Source organism: Drosophila suzukii, chromosome X (genome assembly GCF_043229965.1).
Source record: "Drosophila suzukii chromosome X, CBGP_Dsuzu_IsoJpt1.0, whole genome shotgun sequence".
Classification (NCBI taxonomy): Eukaryota; Metazoa; Arthropoda; class Insecta; order Diptera; family Drosophilidae; genus Drosophila; species Drosophila suzukii.
In genome coordinates this window covers 27,194,986-27,215,723 of record NC_092084.1, presented here as the reverse complement: position 1 = coordinate 27,215,723, position 20,738 = coordinate 27,194,986, and the positions used below count along the sequence as shown (strand labels likewise).

Sequence of the window (20,738 nt, the reverse complement as noted above, 5' to 3'; positions counted from 1 at the left end):
ACTTAATTAGCATAGTCTTACAACCCTCAACCATATGTAGTCCAAGCAGCACTATAAAATTAATTAAAGTACATAACAGCATGGACTGCGATATGCGTTCAAAATGTCGATGTTCATGTGTCCTGCAGTTCACACGATGACGCACAGTTTGCTGCGTTCTTCATCGACCCATGAGCCGAGTGATCCACCGCTTAGAGTTTTATATATTGGTTTGTTAATATTGTCATATATGTTTTTATTGAAAGAAATTAAAAATACACCATTTTACTGGCATATATCAATTCCTTCAATAAATTTATTTTTATACCTAAAACGAATGCTGCGAAATGTCTTAGTTTCATATAACCAATAATATATCAAGTATTTTTTTAATGGCATTTACGGTATTAAATACTTTTTAGCGATATATATTGAAATTTATATAAAACATTAACCTGTATTAATCAGGTACAACATTGTACATTTTAGGTTGTTGCATTATCCAATGTATGCGCATAACTGAGATGAACAATACATATCGCAACGCGTGTATATTATGGTCCATATACACACAGTGTTTTATTAATTGCATTTAATATACAATATAATAATAATATCAAATAATTTCGATTTGCTTGTTCGAATTTGTTATTTGTTTTGCTTTTGCTTTCTTGCTTATTTATTTCTCTTATTTATTGCAATAATATATTTATATATTATATATTTCTTATTACAATTATTATATTTCGACTTGCTTTTTCGAAATTGTATTTGATCTATATATATATAGATCATATTTTTGGCAATTTAATATTTTATTTGTATTACTATAATAATGTTATTATAATAAAAACAAATTTTTTTATTAACGGTAAGGATATTAAACAATAATGATCCTTCCGCAGGTTCACCTACGGAAACCTTGTTACGACTTTTACTTCCTCTAAATAATCAAGTTCGGTCAACTTTTGCGAAACAACCGTAACACACAAGGCGTCACAGTGATCACGTCCGGAGACCTCACTAAATAATTCAATCGGTAGTAGCGACGGGCGGTGTGTACAAAGGGCAGGGACGTAATCAATGCGAGTTAATGACTCACACTTACTGGGAATTCCAAGTTCATGTGAACAGTTTCAGTTCACAATCCCAAGCATGAAAGTGGTTCAGCGGTTTACCCGGACCTCTCGGTCTAGGAAATACACGTTGATACTTTCATTGTAGCGCGCGTGCAGCCCAGGACATCTAAGGGCATCACAGACCTGTTATTGCTCAATCTCATTATTGCTAGACGCAATTTGTCCATTTAAGAAGCTAGTGTCCTTATAATGGGACAAACCAACAGGTACGGCTCCACTTATATAAACACATTCAAACACAATAAACATTTTACTGCCACCATGAATGAAGGCTATATAAGCTTCAACACCATAATCCTGAAGATATCTATTTAATATATTTGAGTCTCGTTCGTTATCGGAATTAACCAGACAAATCACTCCACGAACTAAGAACGGCCATGCACCACCACCCATAGATTCGAGAAAGAGCTATCAATCTGTCAAATTAAGCCGCAGGCTCCACTCCTGGTGGTGCCCTTCCGTCAATTCCTTTAAGTTTCAGCTTTGCAACCATACTTCCCCCGGAGCCCAAAAGCTTTGGTTTCCCGGGAAGCGACTGAGAGAGCCATAAAAGTAGCTACACCCAATTGCTAGCTGGCATCGTTTATGGTTAGAACTAGGGCGGTATCTGATCGCCTTCGAACCTCTAACTTTCGTTCTTGATTAATGAAAACATCTTTGGCAAATGCTTTCGCTTAAGTTAGTCTTACGACGGTCCAAGAATTTCACCTCTCGCGTCGTAATACTAATGCCCCCAAACTGCTTCTATTAATCATTACCTCTTGATCTGAAAACCAATGAAAGCAGAACAGAGGTCTTATTTCATTATCCCATGCACAGAATATTCAGGCATTTGAAGCCTGCTTTAAGCACTCTAATTTGTTCAAAGTAATTGTACCGGCCCACAATAACACTCGTTTAAGAGCACTAATGCAGGTTTTTAAATAGGAGGAACATATGAAAAAATACAAGTATCTAAGCACATGTAAGAACTCCACCGGTAATACGCTTACATACATAAAGGTATAGTACTAACCACAATTGTAAGTTGTACTACCCGTATGAAGCACAAGTTCAACTACGAACGTTTTAACCGCAACAACTTTAATATACGCTATTGGAGCTGGAATTACCGCGGCTGCTGGCACCAGACTTGCCCTCCAATTGGTCCTTGTTAAAGGATTTAAAGTGTACTCATTCCAATTACAGGGCCTCGGATATGAGTCCTGTATTGTTATTTTTCGTCACTACCTCCCCGAGCTGGGAGTGGGTAATTTACGCGCCTGCTGCCTTCCTTAGATGTGGTAGCCGTTTCTCAGGCTCCCTCTCCGGAATCGAACCCTGATTCCCCGTTACCCGTTGCAACCATGGTAGTCCTAGATACTACCATCAAAAGTTGATAGGGCAGACATTTGAAAGATCTGTCGTCGGTACAAGACCATACGATCTGCATGTTATCTAGAGTTCAACCAATATAACGATCTTGCGATCGCTTGGTTTTAGCCTAATAAAAGCACATGTCCCATAAGGTTCATGTTTTAATTGCATGTATTAGCTCTAGAATTACCACAGTTATCCAAGTAACTGTTAACGATCTAAGGAACCATAACTGATATAATGAGCCTTTTGCGGTTTCACTTTTAATTCGTGTGTACTTAGACATGCATGGCTTAATCTTTGAGACAAGCATATAACTACTGGCAGGATCAACCAGAATAATGTTTTTATTCATATTTCATTCATATTTTTGAATAGAAATTAGCAATATAAATTTTATAGATTGTTTTCTATCGAATACGGCCATTTTTATATAGCATTCGTATACGTTTGTTTTCAATATATACTTGTTTCGCCACTAATAATAACAAGTTTTTTAATTATTGATGTTTAAAAAAAAGAAATATCTTATCTTCTTTAAAACACAATATTTTGTAATATGTAATAATATTTTCTTTATATATGCATATTTCATTCTAAAATATCATTTTTGTTCGACATACGTCATTATTGTATCCACACATGTACAATTTTTGTTTAACCAATATATAATATTGAGTTAAATCATTTGTATTTTGATGATAAATTTAAAATTTATCTGTATATATTCATATAGACTCTTTGGTAATATATAATATAAAACCGAGCGCATATATGATATGTACTTTAATAATAAAATATATTTATAATTCGCTTTTACGCCTTTTTTTGTGTAAACTAATATTAAATAGTTAAGATAGAGGCAGAAAGGTCAAATATACATTTACAATGTATATCTAGCAATCCTGCCTCTTTTGGTTTTAAATAGGTTTCATTAACGATAAAATTGGGAAACAATTTGTTATTCTATGTATAATAGAAACACTTGGCCTTTGTTTCGACTTTATTATCTTGGGCTTAAAATATTAACCGCGGAGCCAAGTCCCATATTCATAAATGAACACAGAAACAAATTTGACGGATAATATCTTATCTACCGACTATTGTCAATAGGAGATGGCCGGCCCATTGACCATCCTATAGTAGTTTTTGGACCCATTATCTTTAATTCGGGTATTTTCAATTGTCTTTGCCACCAAACCATTTGAAACTCTCTCTTATAATAAGAGAATACACATATAATTCCATTATATGGATATATCATCTTCATTTTATTTGCTACATCACCATATAATAGTTTTTGAACCCGTAATCTTCAATTCGGGTATTTTCAATTATCTTTACCAACCAACCATATGGTATTCTTTCTTATAATAAGAGAATACATGTGTATATCCATTATATGGATATATGGTCTTAACTTTATTTGCTACACCACCCTATAGTAGTTTTTGAACCCAATATCTTCAATTCGGGTATTTTCAATTCTCTTTGCCAACCACCCATATGGTATTCTCTCTTATAATAAGAGAATACAAGTATATTTTCATTATATGGATATAATGCCATTTATTTTTCAATATCCATATAATTCATTTAGTTTTGTATGTACAAAACAAGTTTTCTTTATAGTATTGACAAAATCATATGCATACGCATAACATAAGTTTTGACCAATACGAGGAGGGGCCCGCCAACGACCACCTCCCTATAGTAGTTTTTGGACCCATGATCTTCTAAAAGCATGTTTACAGTACTAGTGTCACCCTCACTAGGTTTATATATCGTGTTTCAGTGATATACAGGTAAATTTTACCATGTATTCTTAAGTATATGGCATTTATATGCCATATCTATATAATTCAATCATATTTTAATGTATATTTATTATATTATACATTAATATGCCTTATAGGTATTATACCTATAAGCCATATCCATACGATTCATTTACTAGTGCCGCCCCTCACTAGGTTTATATATCTTATTGCATTGATATACAATTTATTCTTATTTATATGGCATTTATATGCCATATCTATACAATTCCTTCATATTTCGATGTATACTTGCTAGATTATACATTGTTATGCCTTATAGGTATTATACCTATAAGCCATATCCATACGATTCACTTATATAAATATATGTATATTTTTCAATACATTATTTTTTTTCACTTTTGTATGGATTTTTATGCATATCCATACATTTATATGGATATGCTTGGCGGTCTTAATAGTATTGACAAACTTATATGCATAACATAGGTTTTGACCAATACGAGGAGGGGCCCGCCAACGACCACCTCCCTATAGTAGTTTTTGGACCCATGATCTTCTAAAAGCATGTTTACAGTACTAGTGTCACCCTCACTAGGTTTATATATCGTGTTTCAGTGATATACGGGTAAATTTTACCATTTATTCTTAAGTATATGGCATTTATATGCCATATCTATATAATTCAATCATATTTTAATGTATATTTATTATATTATACATTATTATGCCTTATAGGTATTATACCTATAAGCCATATCCATACGATTCATTTACTAGTGCCGCCCCTCACTAGGTTTATATATCTTATTGCATTGATATACAATTTATTCTTATTTATATGGCATTTATATGCCATATCTATACAATTCCTTCATATTTCGATGTATACTTGCTAGATTATACATTGTTATGCCTTATAGGTATTATACCTATAAGCCATATCCATACGATTCACTTATATAAATATATGTATATTTTTCAATACATTATTTTTTTTCACTTTTGTATGGATTTTTATGCATATCCATACATTTATATGGATATGCTTGGCGGTCTTAATAGTATTGACAAACTTATATGCATAACATAGGTTTTGACCAATACGAGGAGGGGCCCGCCAACGACCACCTCCCTATAGTAGTTTTTGGACCCATGATCTTCTAAAAGCATGTTTACAGTACTAGTGTCACCCTCACTAGGTTTATATATCGTGTTTCAGTGATATACGGGTAAATTTTACCATTTATTCTTAAGTATATGGCATTTATATGCCATATCTATATAATTCAATCATATTTTAATGTATATTTATTATATTATACATTATTATGCCTTATAGGTATTATACCTATAAGCCATATCCATACGATTCATTTACTAGTGCCGCCCCTCACTAGGTTTATATATCTTATTGCATTGATATACAATTTATTCTTATTTATATGGCATTTATATGCCATATCTATACAATTCCTTCATATTTCGATGTATACTTGCTAGATTATACATTGTTATGCCTTATAGGTATTATACCTATAAGCCATATCCATACGATTCACTTATATAAATATATGTATATTTTTCAATACATTATTTTTTTTCACTTTTGTATGGATTTTTATGCATATCCATACATTTATATGGATATGCTTGGCGGTCTTAATAGTATTGACAAACTTATATGCATAACATAGGTTTTGACCAATACGAGGAGGGGCCCGCCAACGACCACCTCCCTATAGTAGTTTTTGGACCCATGATCTTCTAAAAGCATGTTTACAGTACTAGTGTCACCCTCACTAGGTTTATATATCGTGTTTCAGTGATATACGGGTAAATTTTACCATTTATTCTTAAGTATATGGCATTTATATGCCATATCTATATAATTCAATCATGTTTTAATGTATATTTATTATATTATACATTATTATGCCTTATAGGTATTATACCTATAAGCCATATCCATACGATTCATTTACTAGTGCCGCCCCTCACTAGGTTTATATATCTTATTGCATTGATATACAATTTATTCTTATTTATATGGCATTTATATGCCATATCTATACAATTCCTTCATATTTCGATGTATACTTGCTAGATTATACATTGTTATGCCTTATAGGTATTATACCTATAAGCCATATCCATACGATTCACTTATATAAATATATGTATATTATTCAATACATTATTTTTTTTCACTTTTGTATGGATTTTTATGCATATCCATACATTTATATGGATATGCTTGGCGGTCTTAATAGTATTGACAAACTTATATGCATAACATAGGTTTTGACCAATACGAGGAGGGGCCCGCCAACGACCACCTCCCTATAGTAGTTTTTGGACCCATTATCTTCCAAAAGCATGTTTACAGTACTAGCGTCACCCTCACTTGGTTTATATATCGTGTTTAAGTGATATACGGGTAAATTTTACCATTTATTCTTAAGTATATGGCATTTATATGCCATATCTATATAATTCAATCATGTTTTAATGTATATTTATTATATTATACATTATTATGCCTTATAGGTATTATACCTATAAGCCATATCCATACGATTCATTTACTAGTGCCGCCCCTCACTAGGTTTATATATCTTAATTGCATTGATATACAATTTATTCTTATGTATATGGCATTTATATGCCATATCTATACAATTCCTGCATATTTCGATGTATATTTGCTAGATTATACATTGTTATGCCTTATTGGTATTATACCTATAAGCCATATCCATACGATTCACTTATATAAATATATGTATATTTTTCAATACATTATTTTTTTTTCACTTTTGTATGGATTTGTATGCATATCCATACATTTATATGGATATGCTTGGCGTTCTTTATAGTATTGACAACCTCATATGTATAACATAGGTTTTGACCAATACGAGGAGGGGCCCGCCAACGACCACCTCCCTATAGTAGTTTTTTACCCCGAGCTCTGCCAAAATCATGTTTACAGTACTAGTGCCACCCTTCACTAGGTTTTTATATCTTATTTCAGTGATATAAGTGTTAATCATTCTATTTATTCTTATGCATATGGCATTTAAAAGCCATATCTATACAATTCATTCATATTTCAATGTATATTTATAATATTAAACCATATTATGACATATAGGTATTATACCTGTAAGCCATATCTATACGATTCATTCACTAGTGCCGCCCCTCACTAGGTTTATATATCTCATTTCAGTGATATATGGGTAAACTCTATTATTTTTCATATGACACTTATATGCTGCCATATATATAAAAATGCATTTATATTTCAACGTATATATATTTACTATATTATACATTAATATTCCTTAAAGGTATTATATCTACTATAAGCCATATCCATACGATTCATTTATATAAATACATATATGTATAATTTTCTATACATAAATTTTTTTTTATTAATATATGGGTTTCCTAAGCATATCCATATAATCCATTTAGTCTTATATGGATTAGATTGGTCTTCTTTATTGTATTGCCAAACTCATATTGATAACATAAGTTTAGAACAATAAGAGCAGCCGCCAACCAACCAACCGCCGCTACCATTACTTACTTTTATATATGTCCTCTTTATTTTAATGGTCTCTTTATTTGAATTTCAATACCATAGGAATATTTATACATCGAATATGTTTGCCACTAATTTTTCGCGTCACTTATAATATGACGATACAGACTTGCTACCATAACATAAGTTTTGAACAATAAGAGGAGCAGCCGCCAACCAACCAACCAACCAACCAACCAACCACTGCTACCATTGGAGGAACATATACTTACTTATTATATGGCCTCTCTCTGTACTTTAATGGTCTCTTTACTTGAATTTGAATACCATAGGAATATTTATATACATCGAATATGTTTGCCATTAATTTTTCGCGTCACTTATAATATGACGATACAGACTTGCTACCATAACATAAGTTTTGAACAATAAGAGGAGCAGACACCAACCAACCAACCGCTGCTACCATTGGAGGAACATATACTTACTTTTATATATGTCCTCTTTATTTAAATGGTCTCTTCATTTGAATATTAATACCATAGGAATATTTATACATCGAATATTGTTTGCCACTAATTTTTCGCGTCACTAATAATATGACGATACAGACTTGCTACCATAACATAAGTTTTGAACAATAAGAGGAGCAGACACCAACCAACCAACCGCTGCTACCATTGGAGGAACATACACTTACTTTTATATATGTCCTCTTTACTTGCATTATCAAAATACCATAGGAATATTTATACATGGAATATGTTTGCCACTTTATCATCGCGTCACTAATAAAGATGACGATACATTTTGTTTGTTCAATATTTATTTATAATAATATATTGTTTCTTTTATAGGTCTCTTATATTAGTAGACCTTTTGCGCGTGTTCTGCGCTGTTGCAAGCAAGCATAAATTATTATGCCGCTTGCAACATCTTTATTATCGAATCATCAAGCAAAGGATAAGCTTCAGTGGATCGCAGTATGGCAGCTGCTCAACCACTTACAACACCTTGCCTGTTACAAAAGTCGTTTACAATTGATTCTAGGCTTTGTCATTGTATTAAATAATGCTTTTATATGTAACTAGCGCGGCATCAGGTGATCAAAGATCCTCCCAATTTACTATGTTACAAATTACATTGGCATCACATCCATTGTCGTTTATAAAGTAAATTATAAACTTTAAATGGTTTAGAAGCCATACAATGCAAATTGCCCCTTATTTATCATTGCAGTCCAGCACGGATACGACCTTAGAGGCGTTCAGGCATAATCCAACGGACGTAGCGTCATACCACTGTTCGCTCGAACAAGTATTGTGCCATTGGTCCGTACCTGCGGTTCCTCTCGTACTACGCAGGAATGCTGTCGCAACAACGTTTTGTCATTAGTAGGGTAAAACTAACCTGTCTCACGACGGTCTAAACCCAGCTCACGTTCCCTTGCATGGGTGAACAATCCAACGCTTGGTGAATTTTGCTTCACAATGATAGGAAGAGCCGACATCGAAGGATCAAAAAGCGACGTCGCTATGAACGCTTGGCCGCCACAAGCCAGTTATCCCTATGGTAACTTTTCTGACACCTCTTGTTAAAAACTCTTTAAACCAAAAGGATCGATAGGCCGAGCTTTTGCTGTCCCTGTGTGTACTGAACACCGAGATCAAGTCAGCATTTGCCCTTTTGCTCTATGTGTGGTTTCTGTCCGCACTGAGCTGGCCTTGGGACACCTCCGTTATTATTTGAGAGATGTACCGCCCCAGTCAAACTCCCTACCTGGCAATGTCCTTGAATTGGATCATACCTGAGTAATTGGAGTTATACCAAATTTTCAAATCAAAAATACATAAATGCACCGTTTTATTAAAGAATTTGTTTGCGATTATATAACAAACTCGTGATACTTTGATCAAGAAGCTTGCATCAAAACCCAATACCATAAGATATAATAAATATATCCGTATAATGGCTAGGAAATGATACACGTTCCATTTAATCAAGTAAGTAAGGAAACAATAAGAGTAGTGGTATTTCATTGGCGATACCAAACCGAAGTCTAATATCTCCCACTTATTCTACACCTCTTATGTCTCCTTACACTGCCAGATTAGAGTCAAGCTCAAAAGGGTCTTCTTTCCCCGCTAATTATTCCAAGCCCGTTCCCTTGGCTGTGGTTTCGCTAGATAGTAGATAGGGACAGTAGGAATCTCGTTAATCCATTCATGCGCGTCACTAATTAGATGACGAGGCATTTGGCTACCTTAAGAGAGTCATAGTTACTCCCGCCGTTGACCCGCGCTTACTTGAATTTCTTCACTTTGACATTCAGAGCACTGGGCAGAAATCACATTGTGTCAACACCCGCTAGGGCCATCACAATGCTTTGTTTTAATTAGACAGTCGGATTCCCCAAGTCCGTGCCAGTTCTGAATTGATTGTTAATTGATAATCGTTATAATTAATAAGAACTAATTGGTTTAACCCAATTAGTATTCTTAAAAATTTTAGCAAGAAAGTTCCACAATTGGCTACGTAACTAAACTATCCGGGGAACAAGTGACCAACATAAATGCCAGACACTCTATTTACCCAGAACGAGCACATAAACCATGTTATTGTTTCCCAATCAAGCCCGACTATCTCAATCTTCAGAGCCAATCCTTATCCCGAAGTTACGGATCTAATTTGCCGACTTCCCTTACCTACATTATTCTATCGACTAGAGACTCTTCACCTTGGAGACCAGCTGCGGATATTGGTACGGCCTGTTGAGAAGTTTGCGTGTCCCCACCATAAATTTTCAAGGTCCGAGGAGAAAATATCGACACAACAGTATATGTCATGCTCTTCTAGCCCATCTACCATATCTCTCTGCGAAAGACTTCCATGGTAGTACGGCTATAAAACAGAAAAGAAAACTCTTCCGATATCTCTCGACGGCTTCTTTATGGTCGTTCCTGTTGCCAGGATGAGCACGAGGCCCATATTTAATAACAAACGGATACTCAACAGGTTACGGAATTGGAACCGTATTCCCTTTCGTTCAAAATTATTCAAGTATATTAATTAGCTTGATTTATATAATATAATATATTTGTATGGCATTTGTGTTTTACTTGAAAATTTTCGGCTTTCGCCTTGAACTTAGGACCGACTAACTCGTGATCAACCACTGTTCACACGAAACCCTTCTCCACTTCAGTCCTCCAAGGTCTCATTCGATTATTTGCTACTACCACCAAGATCTGTACCAATGGCAGCTCCATGCAGGCTTGCGCCAAACACTTCTACGCATACCATTGTACCTTCCTACTCACTAAAGTTTCAAAATTTATATCACAAGTAATATAAATCATCTACTTTAGCGGTAATGTATAGGTATACAACTTAAGCGCCATCCATTTTAAGGGCTAGTTGCTTCGGCAGGTGAGTTGTTACACACTCCTTAGCGGATTTCGACTTCCATGATCACCGTCCTGCTGTTTTAAGCAACCAACGCCTTTCATGGTATCTGCATGAGTTGTTAATTTGGGCACCGTAACATTACGTTTGGTTCATCCCACAGCGCCAGTTCTGCTTACCAAAAGTGGCCCACTGGGCACATTATATCATAACCTTGAACTTCATATCAAGAAAGTTAAGGTTCTTACCCATTTAAAGTTTGAGAATAGGTTAAGATCGTTTCGACCCTAAGGCCTCTAATCATTCGCTTTACCAGATAAGATTATTTTATATAACATTAAAATGCACCAGCTATCCTGAGGGAAACTTCGGAAGGAACCAGCTACTAGATGGTTCGATTGGTCTTTCGCCCCTATACTCAATTCTGACAATCGATTTGCACGTCAGAACTGTTTCGGTCTTCCATCAGGGTTTCCCCTGACTTCAACCTGATCAAGTATAGTTCACCATCTTTCGGGTCACAGCATATATGCTCAAGGTACGTTCCAGTTAGAGGCATAAATAATATAAATATCATTATACATAACTATATAGAACGCCCCGGGATTGTGTTAATTAGCTATAAATAGTTAAAAAACTAATCCCATTATTAGTCAAGTTAATTACGCTATTAGGTTTATATCCCAATAACTTGCACATATGTTAGACTCCTTGGTCCGTGTTTCAAGACGGGTCCCGAAGGTATCCTGAATCTTTCGCATTGTTAATCATACAAGTGCATATAATAAACACAAAAATCAATGATAATTATGCCATTATATAATTCCGAAAAATTAACGCACTGTATTCATATAAATCTATCAGCACTTTATCAAATTAATAACATTTATTCTGTGTTAAAATGCAAGCAAATTAATTTGAATAAACTATAAGTTATATTTTATGATAAATTTTGTATGCTAATAGATTACAATGTCCTTATATGGAAAAAATGCACACTATTATCATAATATTGTTTAAATATTACAATTTTAATGATGAATTTTCCATAACGGATATTCAGGTTCATCGGGCTTAACCTCTAAGCAGTTTCACGTACTGTTTAACTCTCTATTCAGAGTTCTTTTCAACTTTCCCTCACGGTACTTGTTTACTATCGGTCTCATGGTTATATTTAGTTTTAGATGGAGTTTACCACCCACTTAGTGCTGCACTATCAAGCAACACGACTCTTTGGAAACATCATCTAGTAATCATTAACGTTATACGGGCCTGGCACCCTCTATGGGTAAATGGCCTCATTTAAGAAGGACTTAAATCGTTAATTTCTCATACTAGAATATTGACGCTCCATACACTGCATCTCACATTTGCCATATAGACAAAGTGACTTAGTGCTGAACTGATTTCTTTTCGCTCGCCGCTACTAAGAAAATCCTGGTTAGTTTCTTTTCCTCCCCTAATTAATATGCTTAAATTCAGGGGGTAGTCCCATATGAGTTGAGGTTGTGTATAACTTTTATTTGCAATTAATTCTTTATATATAATGATAAAACATTTTATTAAATTCGTTATATTTATATATATATATTTGTATGGCATTTGTTTGGTCTAACGAATCAACGAAGAATAATAATATAGTCAACGGCTTTCTATTTTCTAATCGTTAATAAGAGACAATTCTAGATAAATTTTTTATGCTAGACATTTCTCAGTATTATTTGATTGAAAAAGAAAATATTTCTCTTCGTTTTTCACATTCAAATTAATTTACTAATGTGAGATAATGTTTTTCATATATTTGTTAATATTATGAATAAAATAATTAAATTATTATTATCCAATAATATACCATATGCTTATAAAATTTCATTATAAAATTTGTATAAACAACTTAATTAGCATAGTCTTACAACCCTCAACCATATGTAGTCCAAGCAGCACTATAAAATTAATTAAAGTACATAACAGCATGGACTGCGATATGCGTTCAAAATGTCGATGTTCATGTGTCCTGCAGTTCACACGATGACGCACAGTTTGCTGCGTTCTTCATCGACCCATGAGCCGAGTGATCCACCGCTTAGAGTTTTATATATTGGTTTGTTAATTTTGTCATATATGTTTTTATTGAAAGAAATTAAAAATACACCATTTTACTGGCATATATCAATTCCTTCAATAAATTTATTTTTATACCTAAAACGAATGCTGCGAAATGTCTTAGTTTCATATAACCAATAATATATCAAGTATTTTTTTAATGGCATTTACGGTATTAAATACTTTTTAGCGATATATATTGAAATTTATATAAAACATTAACCTGTATTAATCAGGTACAACATTGTACATTTTAGGTTGTTGCATTATCCAATGTATGCGCATAACTGAGATGAACAATACATATCGCAACGCGTGTATATTATGGTCCATATACACACAGTGTTTTATTAATTGCATTTAATATACAATATAATAATAATATCAAATAATTTCGATTTGCTTGTTCGAATTTGTTATTTGTTTTGCTTTTGCTTTCTTGCTTATTTATTTCTCTTATTTATTGCAATAATATATTTATATATTATATATTTCTTATTACAATTATTATATTTCGACTTGCTTTTTCGAAATTGTATTTGATCTATATATATATAGATCATATTTTTGGCAATTTAATATTTTATTTGTATTACTATAATAATGTTATTATAATAAAAACAAATTTTTTTATTAACGGTAAGGATATTAAACAATAATGATCCTTCCGCAGGTTCACCTACGGAAACCTTGTTACGACTTTTACTTCCTCTAAATAATCAAGTTCGGTCAACTTTTGCGAAACAACCGTAACACACAAGGCGTCACAGTGATCACGTCCGGAGACCTCACTAAATAATTCAATCGGTAGTAGCGACGGGCGGTGTGTACAAAGGGCAGGGACGTAATCAATGCGAGTTAATGACTCACACTTACTGGGAATTCCAAGTTCATGTGAACAGTTTCAGTTCACAATCCCAAGCATGAAAGTGGTTCAGCGGTTTACCCGGACCTCTCGGTCTAGGAAATACACGTTGATACTTTCATTGTAGCGCGCGTGCAGCCCAGGACATCTAAGGGCATCACAGACCTGTTATTGCTCAATCTCATTATTGCTAGACGCAATTTGTCCATTTAAGAAGCTAGTGTCCTTATAATGGGACAAACCAACAGGTACGGCTCCACTTATATAAACACATTCAAACACAATAAACATTTTACTGCCACCATGAATGAAGGCTATATAAGCTTCAACACCATAATCCTGAAGATATCTATTTAATATATTTGAGTCTCGTTCGTTATCGGAATTAACCAGACAAATCACTCCACGAACTAAGAACGGCCATGCACCACCACCCATAGATTCGAGAAAGAGCTATCAATCTGTCTTACACACTTATGTTCGGACCTGGTAAGTTTTCCCGTGTTGAGTCAAATTAAGCCGCAGGCTCCACTCCTGGTGGTGCCCTTCCGTCAATTCCTTTAAGTTTCAGCTTTGCAACCATACTTCCCCCGGAGCCCAAAAGCTTTGGTTTCCCGGGAAGCGACTGAGAGAGCCATAAAAGTAGCTACACCCAATTGCTAGCTGGCATCGTTTATGGTTAGAACTAGGGCGGTATCTGATCGCCTTCGAACCTCTAACTTTCGTTCTTGATTAATGAAAACATCTTTGGCAAATGCTTTCGCTTAAGTTAGTCTTACGACGGTCCAAGAATTTCACCTCTCGCGTCGTAATACTAATGCCCCCAAACTGCTTCTATTAATCATTACCTCTTGATCTGAAAACCAATGAAAGCAGAACAGAGGTCTTATTTCATTATCCCATGCACAGAATATTCAGGCATTTGAAGCCTGCTTTAAGCACTCTAATTTGTTCAAAGTAATTGTACCGGCCCACAATAACACTCGTTTAAGAGCACTAATGCAGGTTTTTAAATAGGAGGAACATATGAAAAAATACAAGTATCTAAGCACATGTAAGAACTCCACCGGTAATACGCTTACATACATAAAGGTATAGTACTAACCACAATTGTAAGTTGTACTACCCGTATGAAGCACAAGTTCAACTACGAACGTTTTAACCGCAACAACTTTAATATACGCTATTGGAGCTGGAATTACCGCGGCTGCTGGCACCAGACTTGCCCTCCAATTGGTCCTTGTTAAAGGATTTAAAGTGTACTCATTCCAATTACAGGGCCTCGGATATGAGTCCTGTATTGTTATTTTTCGTCACTACCTCCCCGAGCTGGGAGTGGGTAATTTACGCGCCTGCTGCCTTCCTTAGATGTGGTAGCCGTTTCTCAGGCTCCCTCTCCGGAATCGAACCCTGATTCCCCGTTACCCGTTGCAACCATGGTAGTCCTAGATACTACCATCAAAAGTTGATAGGGCAGACATTTGAAAGATCTGTCGTCGGTACAAGACCATACGATCTGCATGTTATCTAGAGTTCAACCAATATAACGATCTTGCGATCGCTTGGTTTTAGCCTAATAAAAGCACATGTCCCATAAGGTTCATGTTTTAATTGCATGTATTAGCTCTAGAATTACCACAGTTATCCAAGTAACTGTTAACGATCTAAGGAACCATAACTGATATAATGAGCCTTTTGCGGTTTCACTTTTAATTCGTGTGTACTTAGACATGCATGGCTTAATCTTTGAGACAAGCATATAACTACTGGCAGGATCAACCAGAATAATGTTTTTATTCATATTTCATTCATATTTTTGAATAGAAATTAGCAATATAAATTTTATAGATTGTTTTCTATCGAATACGGCCATTTTTATATAGCATTCGTATACGTTTGTTTTCAATATATACTTGTTTCGCCACTAATAATAACAAGTTTTTTAATTATTGATGTTTAAAAAAAAGAAATATCTTATCTTCTTTAAAACACAATATTTTGTAATATGTAATAATATTTTCTTTATATATGCATATTTCATTCTAAAATATCATTTTTGTTCGACATACGTCATTATTGTATCCACACATGTACAATTTTTGTTTAACCAATATATAATATTGAGTTAAATCATTTGTATTTTGATGATAAATTTAAAATTTATCTGTATATATTCATATAGACTCTTTGGTAATATATAATATAAAACCGAGCGCATATATGATATGTACTTTAATAATAAAATATATTTATAATTCGCTTTTACGCCTTTTTTTGTGTAAACTAATATTAAATAGTTAAGATAGAGGCAGAAAGGTCAAATATACATTTACAATGTATATCTAGCAATCCTGCCTCTTTTGGTTTTAAATAGGTTTCATTAACGATAAAATTGGGAAACAATTTGTTATTCTATGTATAATAGAAACACTTGGCCTTTGTTTCGACTTTATTATCTTGGGCTTAAAATATTAACCGCGGAGCCAAGTCCCATATTCATAAATGAACACAGAAACAAATTTGACGGATAATATCTTATCTACCGACTATTGTCAATAGGAGATGGCCGGCCCATTGACCATCCTATAGTAGTTTTTGGACCCATTATCTTTAATTCGGGTATTTTCAATTGTCTTTGCCACCAAACCATTTGAAACTCTCTCTTATAATAAGAGAATACACATATAATTCCATTATATGGATATATCATCTTCATTTTATTTGCTACATCACCATATAATAGTTTTTGAACCCGTAATCTTCAATTCGGGTATTTTCAATTATCTTTACCAACCAACCATATGGTATTCTTTCTTATAATAAGAGAATACATGTGTATATCCATTATATGGATATATGGTCTTAACTTTATTTGCTACACCACCCTATAGTAGTTTTTGAACCCAATATCTTCAATTCGGGTATTTTCAATTCTCTTTGCCAACCACCCATATGGTATTCTCTCTTATAATAAGAGAATACAAGTATATTTTCATTATATGGATATAATGCCATTTATTTTTCAATATCCATATAATTCATTTAGTTTTGTATGTACAAAACAAGTTTTCTTTATAGTATTGACAAAATCATATGCATACGCATAACATAAGTTTTGACCAATACGAGGAGGGGCCCGCCAACGACCACCTCCCTATAGTAGTTTTTGGACCCATGATCTTCTAAAAGCATGTTTACAGTACTAGTGTCACCCTCACTAGGTTTATATATCGTGTTTCAGTGATATACAGGTAAATTTTACCATGTATTCTTAAGTATATGGCATTTATATGCCATATCTATATAATTCAATCATATTTTAATGTATATTTATTATATTATACATTAATATGCCTTATAGGTATTATACCTATAAGCCATATCCATACGATTCATTTACTAGTGCCGCCCCTCACTAGGTTTATATATCTTATTGCATTGATATACAATTTATTCTTATTTATATGGCATTTATATGCCATATCTATACAATTCCTTCATATTTCGATGTATACTTGCTAGATTATACATTGTTATGCCTTATAGGTATTATACCTATAAGCCATATCCATACGATTCACTTATATAAATATATGTATATTTTTCAATACATTATTTTTTTTCACTTTTGTATGGATTTTTATGCATATCCATACATTTATATGGATATGCTTGGCGGTCTTAATAGTATTGACAAACTTATATGCATAACATAGGTTTTGACCAATACGAGGAGGGGCCCGCCAACGACCACCTCCCTATAGTAGTTTTTGGACCCATGATCTTCTAAAAGCATGTTTACAGTACTAGTGTCACCCTCACTAGGTTTATATATCGTGTTTCAGTGATATACGGGTAAATTTTACCATTTATTCTTAAGTATATGGCATTTATATGCCATATCTATATAATTCAATCATATTTTAATGTATATTTATTATATTATACATTATTATGCCTTATAGGTATTATACCTATAAGCCATATCCATACGATTCATTTACTAGTGCCGCCCCTCACTAGGTTTATATATCTTATTGCATTGATATACAATTTATTCTTATTTATATGGCATTTATATGCCATATCTATACAATTCCTTCATATTTCGATGTATACTTGCTAGATTATACATTGTTATGCCTTATAGGTATTATACCTATAAGCCATATCCATACGATTCACTTATATAAATATATGTATATTTTTCAATACATTATTTTTTTTCACTTTTGTATGGATTTTTATGCATATCCATACATTTATATGGATATGCTTGGCGGTCTTAATAGTATTGACAAACTTATATGCATAACATAGGTTTTGACCAATACGAGGAGGGGCCCGCCAACGACCACCTCCCTATAGTAGTTTTTGGACCCATGATCTTCTAAAAGCATGTTTACAGTACTAGTGTCACCCTCACTAGGTTTATATATCGTGTTTCAGTGATATACGGGTAAATTTTACCATTTATTCTTAAGTATATGGCATTTATATGCCATATCTATATAATTCAATCATATTTTAATGTATATTTATTATATTATACATTATTATGCCTTATAGGTATTATACCTATAAGCCATATCCATACGATTCATTTACTAGTGCCGCCCCTCACTAGGTTTATATATCTTATTGCATTGATATACAATTTATTCTTATTTATATGGCATTTATATGCCATATCTATACAATTCCTTCATATTTCGATGTATACTTGCTAGATTATACATTGTTATGCCTTATAGGTATTATACCTATAAGCCATATCCATACGATTCACTTATATAAATATATGTATATTTTTCAATACATTATTTTTTTTCACTTTTGTATGGATTTTTATGCATATCCATACATTTATATGGATATGCTTGGCGGTCTTAATAGTATTGACAAACTTATATGCATAACATAGGTTTTGACCAATACGAGGAGGGGCCCGCCAACGACCACCTCCCTATAGTAGTTTTTGGACCCATGATCTTCTAAAAGCATGTTTACAGTACTAGTGTCACCCTCACTAGGTTTATATATCGTGTTTCAGTGATATACGGGTAAATTTTACCATTTATTCTTAAGTATATGGCATTTATATGCCATATCTATATAATTCAATCATGTTTTAATGTATATTTATTATATTATACATTATTATGCCTTATAGGTATTATACCTATAAGCCATATCCATACGATTCATTTACTAGTGCCGCCCCTCACTAGGTTTATATATCTTATTGCATTGATATACAATTTATTCTTATTTATATGGCATTTATATGCCATATCTATACAATTCCTTCATATTTCGATGTATACTTGCTAGATTATACATTGTTATGCCTTATAGGTATTATACCTATAAGCCATATCCATACGATTCACTTATATAAATATATGTATATTATTCAATACATTATTTTTTTTCACTTTTGTATGGATTTTTATGCATATCCATACATTTATATGGATATGCTTGGCGGTCTTAATAGTATTGACAAACTTATATGCATAACATAGGTTTTGACCAATACGAGGAGGGGCCCGCCAACGACCACCTCCCTATAGTAGTTTTTGGACCCATTATCTTCCAAAAGCATGTTTACAGTACTAGCGTCACCCTCACTTGGTTTATATATCGTGTTTAAGTGATATACGGGTAAATTTTACCATTTATTCTTAAGTATATGGCATTTATATGCCATATCTATATAATTCAATCATGTTTTAATGTATATTTATTATATTATACATTATTATGCCTTATAGGTATTATACCTATAAGCCATATCCATACGATTCATTTACTAGTGCCGCCCCTCACTAGGTTTATATATCTTAATTGCATTGATATACAATTTATTCTTATGTATATGGCATTTATATGCCATATCTATACAATTCCTGCATATTTCGATGTATATTTGCTAGATTATACATTGTTATGCCTTATTGGTATTATACCTATAAGCCATATCCATACGATTCACTTATATAAATATATGTATATTTTTCAATACATTATTTTTTTTTCACTTTTGTATGGATTTGTATGCATATCCATACATTTATATGGATATGCTTGGCGTTCTTTATAGTATTGACAACCTCATATGTATAACATAGGTTTTGACCAATACGAGGAGGGGCCCGCCAACGACCACCTCCCTATAGTAGTTTTTTACCCCGAGCTCTGCCAAAATCATGTTTACAGTACTAGTGCCACCCTTCACTAGGTTTTTATATCTTATTTCAGTGATATAAGTGTTAATCATTCTATTTATTCTTATGCATATGGCATTTAAAAGCCATATCTATACAATTCATTCATATTTCAATGTATATTTATAATATTAAACCATATTATGACATATAGGTATTATACCTGTAAGCCATATCTATACGATTCATTCACTAGTGCCGCCCCTCACTAGGTTTATATATCTCATTTCAGTGATATATGGGTAAACTCTATTATTTTTCATATGACACTTATATGCTGCCATATATATAAAAATGCATTTATATTTCAACGTATATATA

The 20,738-nt window shown here is 33.3% G+C and overlaps 4 non-coding genes across 4 annotated transcripts; all 4 read right to left on the bottom strand.

Annotated features, from left to right (window-relative positions):
* Positions 1-20: 20 nt before the first annotated feature.
* Positions 21-199, bottom strand: LOC118879050 (5.8S ribosomal RNA). The gene has a single exon (XR_005015537.1). It is a non-coding gene; the product is annotated as a 5.8S ribosomal RNA (ribosomal RNA).
* An 8,559-nt stretch (positions 200-8,758) lies between these two features.
* LOC118878872 (large subunit ribosomal RNA) lies at positions 8,759-12,728 on the bottom strand. Its single transcript, XR_011604824.1, has one exon. It is a non-coding gene; the product is annotated as a large subunit ribosomal RNA (ribosomal RNA).
* Positions 12,729-13,131: 403 nt separating this feature from the next.
* Positions 13,132-13,310, bottom strand: LOC118878918 (5.8S ribosomal RNA). Its single transcript, XR_011604834.1, has one exon. It is a non-coding gene; the product is annotated as a 5.8S ribosomal RNA (ribosomal RNA).
* Positions 13,311-13,978: 668 nt separating this feature from the next.
* LOC139353513 (small subunit ribosomal RNA) lies at positions 13,979-15,973 on the bottom strand. Its single transcript, XR_011604833.1, has one exon. It is a non-coding gene; the product is annotated as a small subunit ribosomal RNA (ribosomal RNA).
* Between the last annotated feature and the right edge of the window lie 4,765 nt (positions 15,974-20,738).